The 5,820-nt window shown below is 31.2% G+C and overlaps 1 long non-coding RNA gene across 1 annotated transcript; it reads left to right on the forward strand.

The window, feature by feature from the left end:
- Positions 1–2,681: 2,681 nt before the first annotated feature.
- On the forward strand, positions 2,682–4,605 carry LOC107849995. Its single transcript, XR_001668375.2, has 4 exons — positions 2,682–3,068; positions 3,194–3,234; positions 4,136–4,222; positions 4,307–4,605. It is a non-coding gene; the product is annotated as an uncharacterized LOC107849995 (long non-coding RNA).
- The last annotated feature ends 1,215 nt before the right edge of the window (positions 4,606–5,820 follow it).

Genomic DNA, 5,820 nt, shown 5'->3' on the forward strand with positions numbered 1-5,820 from the left:
CCAATTGATAGTCCTCTTTAGTGGCTGTATAATGGAGTACAAGTGTGTGATACTTCGCCTAATAAAGTCAAGTTAAAATTAAGTTTCTATATTTAAGTCATGTAGTACTCCTTGGTCCTTCCTGTTCATTTTAGTTAGTTCAGCTATCATAATTATTAAATACGGTTATTTAAAAATTGCAAAATACAAAGACAATGGAACAGTTTTCTTGTAGTACTCGATATGTGTCCTAGATATGTGAACACGGGTACAGTATATGTTATTTTTTTATCTCAATTTATGTGACATAAATAAAAGTTAAATAATTAATTATATTTTTAATATATTTTTGGATATTTAAGCTATTAGTTATTATAATTTATAATATTTTTTTACATTGTAATTTACTATTTTAAGTTCTTAGCTATCGTCATTTAGAATACTCTTCTATCCAAACATTTGTGATGTTGATAGTCAATTATATTTTTAAAATAATTTAAATTTTTAATTATTGTGATTTATGATACCTTTTCTTATATTGCAATTTAAGTGATTTATGATTTACTTTTTTTAATTAAATTTTATTAATTTTTTAATACTTAGATGACTTATAATAATTAATTAGAAGTGATTTAATAAAATTATAGTTGAAGCAGCTAAAACAAACATGTCATAAATGTCTAATTTACTTTTTTTTCACTAAACATGATTAATTTTCTAATAAGTAAGAGTCAACCAAATATCACGATTGAAGTAGCGAAGAAGAGATGTCATAAATGACGCACAATAACTAACTAGAAGTGATATAGCAAACTTGCTATAAAAAATACTTGTTAATTTAAAACATCACGAGTTAATTTATCATTTATGCCTATTTTATTTTTTTATTATTAAATATTATCAATTTTATAATACTTAGATCATTTACAATAATTAATTAGGGGTGGTATAGTAAAATCGTGGTTGAAACAGTTGAAACAAACATGTCATAAATGTTTATTTTACTTTTTTATTAAATAATATTAATTTTTTAATACGTAAGATGACATATAATAATTAAGTAGAATAATATAGTAAAATTACAGAATAAGCAGGCATGTCGACGAACACGTACGATTGAAACAGCTAAAGCAAACAAGTCATAAATGTTTATTTTACTTTTTTATTAAATAATATTAATTTTCTAATACGTAAATGACATATAATAATTAATTAGGGATAATATAACAAAATTACGGAGTAAGCAGACATGTTGACAAATACGTACGGTTGAAACAACTGAAGCAAACATATCATAAATATTTATTTTACTTCTTTTTTTTTAATATTATTAATTTTTTAATATGTATATGACATATAATAATTAATTATAGTTGATATAATAAAATCATGGAACAAACAGATACGTCAACGAAGAGATATCTACTTTACGACGTTTCTACGTAGTAGTAATATTTCAAGAATAAGAGCAATTTATAACTGTACAAGTAAATCTACTTAAGAAAACAAAGGAGTAAAATTATTAAATGTCTCTAGCTAGGTTTTACTATGTATACTATATGTAACATGTTCATGTATATTCTGAAACACTATCCTTCAAGTTGGAGCATTGATATTAATTATGCTCAATTTGTTACAAAGTTATTTCACTTGATATTTATTTAAAGCCATCGTAATATATCACTCGATTATTCTCTTGTCTTCATATAGTCAGGGGAAATCATGTTCTCTTGAATCTTCTGATGCATAAAGTGATAGTCAACCTTAATAAAGCAGCATAATTATTACAATAAAGTTTTTTTGGAAGGATAGGGAGTGGGGGGAGGTGAAGGGAGGCTTCGAACCAACTTCTGCTAAAAGGTGATATAGATTGAATATCTATAATATTTCTTATATAGATTGAGTTGTAGCATTATATGCAAATTTTACATTAGATCGAGATATAATATTTTATTTCTTACTCCTTTAAGATACCTTAATTTCATCAATAAATGCACATTATAACGAATATTAGTCTGTCAATTCTTGATCCAGCCCAATCAGCATTTGCAAAACACTCAGCACGAGTATGCCCGTAATCATTATATAATATGCCAACGCCAAGAGCTCCTTTCAAAGAGCAGAAGATTTGTTCCAAAGCTACCTAGTATTTTATCTTTGTACATATATAAACTGGCTAACAATACTGACCGCACAAACAATATTTGAGTAGTCGCAATGAAGTAGTTCAGTTTCCCAACTGACATTCTGTATCTTTTGGATCATCCAACGAATTAACATTATCCTTAGTAAGATGTACATTAGTAACCATTAATAAGCCACGTGCCTTGGCTTAACTTTTCATTTTCTACAAGTAGATCAAGTACATATATTTTGGGGGGACAAGCAAACGTTTTTTAATAAACGGAAAAGAGTCAGAAATACCTTTCAACTACTGGAAATGATTTTAACCCTCCATCTATGTTTTGGCTCTAAAATACCCTTCCATCCACCTATAGGGTTCAAAAATACCCTTCTACTTAACAGACATCTAATTAGGCTTTAATTTTACACATGGCAGCTTGTCATTGGTTAGAAATTTAATTAATTAAAATCTAATTATTTTTAAAATCCAAATTAATTTCCACCTAAACTACCCATCCATCTGCCTAACCCAATGACCCGACCCAAACATAACAACTAAAGGGGGGAACTATTTTAGACATTATTTTCATCTTCTCAAAAAAATTTTAGGGTTTCTCTAAGCTGCCAGACATCGGTGTCGAAGCTCCGGTGACTTTGACGATGGACGACCAGTGCCAAAACATGCGCCAAGCCTCCGCGAACCTAACCAAATAAAAATCCCCATAAAACAATGCCTCAAACACCGGACATTTGCATTTGAACGCAGTGCCACCGTTTGAGATTTTCGGCAGTGGCGGCGCCATCGTAGCTCACCGTCAAACGGGGAAAACTCAACACTAAATGGGGAGACTCCTTTGGGCAATCAAACCCCAGCAAGAAGATCCAAAAAATACGGCATCAATCGACGTCAATTTGAGATCAAAATTTTCACCGGCGGCGGCGATTTTTGGCCTGCGACGACAGATGTGAGTACCTAATTACTTTGCAATTAATTTTTGAGCTTTTATTTCTTCATATGTGTAGATCGGAGTTAGTGGACGTTGCTTTAATTATATTTTTTTAATCTAATTTGAGTTTGATTTTGGTTAAGCTTGCAAAGCCAGGGGTTCAAGTCTCCGAGTTCATTTCAAGGTGTGTAATTAATGTTTATTTTCATCAAAATAATCCTTGATCCAACAATGAGCAGTGTATGTTAATTAAATAATGTATGTGCATTGATCCAGTAATGCTTTAATCCAGTAATGCTTAGGTAGTGTTTTGATTATTTGTTTGTTTATTCTATGTCTTGAGTTGGATTATTTGTGCTCTTAGTAGTGTTGATGAGTAAAATACATATATGTTTGGATACTGTTTTGTTTTTGCGTAATGTGTGTCTACATAAGTGTGAGTTTCTTCTAGCCATAGAGATTTTTTGCATTATGATACGTCCTACAGAGGCTAGGTCGAGGCTTTTCCAGCATCCATTTTTAGATTTCCAATGTGTACTGCTAAATTATCTCCCTTCAGATCTTGCTTAGCAAATTATAATTAGTCCAGATATTTTGTTGACAATAGCTGCAGAGCCTTTTCTTTTTAATCGTTTATTTTACAAGTTGGCATGTCACTCTTTTTGGTTTGAACTTGTGATTTGTTATGGTCATAAATTTTTTGCTAGAGCTTTCATTCTTGTCTGCAGTCTGTTTCTGCTTCAGTTATGTTACTGAATTCTTTCAGGTTGACGTTTTACTGGTTTGGTGTTGTAGATGTATTTAACATGAGTTTCCTTTCTTTTACTTTTTTTTTTCATCCTGTTTCAAATATATTTTTTGTAGATAATCTATAGTAATATATAGTTGTAATTTTTGGTCACGACTTTATCAAAATAAATCAAGAGCCGACCTTGATTCAAACACATTCCTGTATAGTATTCTTTCTCAAAAATGAATAGGAATAGTATCTACAAACACGACCTTTTTTCACCCTAAGTTGGAATTAACACTTGTGGAGTTTCTAATAGGTTCTTACTAAATATGTTTGCACTATCTGCTTACAGAATACACGTGATGATATTCCGCCTACTAAATTGTTCAGTTTGATAGATCACTATTTTTATGTGGTTCTCATACGCTTCCATGAGAAGGTTGGTAAACTCTTTTTTAAGCAAAACTCTTCAGTTTGATAAATCACTATTTTGGTTATTTTTCACTTAGTTTTATCATTGTAGGTTACTATTTTTCACTGGAGCTTCAAGGTCAAAGAAAATGCCAACCAACTATTTGGATCTTAGCAACTTGTTGCCTCGTCAAGTACAGTACCTGGTGAAAATTCTGATGAATTTGAAAAGGATGACCATTCAATTTTAAAGCATACTAAAGACAAGTATGGGTGGAAAGCAATAGAAAAGAAGTGACTGAATATATAATGTAGTTTTTAGAGTTTGTTTATTGTTATGTAATGGCACAATGAAACTTTATATTTGATTTTTTTAATGTCAATTGGACTTGAAAGTTGTTGTATTTGGGAATAAATGACCAATGTTTTGTGGTTTTTGAACAATGACATTCTGCATATGAAAGTGTTGTTAGACTTTGTGTCACTACTGATAGTGTAAGTATTTGTGAATTACTTTTAGTTTTGGTGAAAAATAGAAACTGCACAAAGTTGAAATCATTGATACATGAAGCTTCAGCTCTATCAAAGCCCTTATCACTTTTCTTGAATTAATAGTCAGTAAATGTAATCATAATTCTCTGCAGTTGGCCAATCCGAAAACAACTTAAGAAAGAACATTATATACTATACTAACTTACCATTTTTCTGGGATTTGAGCTAGAATAGGCTCCAAATCGGCCAATTAATCATTTGATATTACATATCAATCAATCCCATAGGAGCTAAGTGATGAATATTATAAGCCATAAATATGATATTAATTTAATATTACAAAGCTCTTAAGTAGATATGGTCCAAAACCTCAAATATATTGCAATCTGGAAGTTATCATAAGACAAAAACATTCAACTAAAAAAAGCAACTACTTCCCTATTTCTTGCTACACCTCTTTGTCTTTAGTTTGCCTATTCTTTTCCTTTTCAACATTCAACTGATTTAAAGTCATGGCTGTGTTGCCTTTATAAGTCAACATTTTTGGTGAATATAGTATATTTGTAGGTATACTCACACCATTTTCATCTCCCTTGAAGCCAATCTTTCTAGTACCAGTTGGTCGACGGGAAACCTTTTTAGCTTCAAGCCTAGTCTTAGCTTCGGAGATTCTTTTAGGCTTTATAATTGGCTGCTCATCCTTTTCAGATTCGTCTCCATCTGTATCAGCAACTGCACATAAAGGTGCAACACAATCAAGAGTAGGCATGACGACACCAGATTCTTGGCTATCTTGGGGTGCTGACAGTGGTACATCTTGGACTGATTGTATTGATCCGTTAAGCTACAAGAGTTGACAAAGTAGTTAAATAGTCGATTGAGTAATGCGAATATTAAACAAGTACAGAAAAATTACTTACAAAAGGACATTTTCTTTGATAATGGCCTGTTGCACCACAATGTCTACATGTCATTTTCAATCCTTTTCTTAAAGTAGATCATATCCCCTCCCTTTTCCTAGACTCAGCCTTTTCTTTTTTTTTCTCTTATGCTTTTGTCTACCATCCATTTTATGTATTTCTGGTGGCTTCATAGCATGAGCAGAATCAAATTTCCATAATTTAGAACCTCTAA

Source organism: Capsicum annuum, chromosome 8 (assembly GCF_002878395.1).
Source record: "Capsicum annuum cultivar UCD-10X-F1 chromosome 8, UCD10Xv1.1, whole genome shotgun sequence".
NCBI lineage: Eukaryota > Viridiplantae > Streptophyta > Magnoliopsida > Solanales > Solanaceae > Capsicum > Capsicum annuum.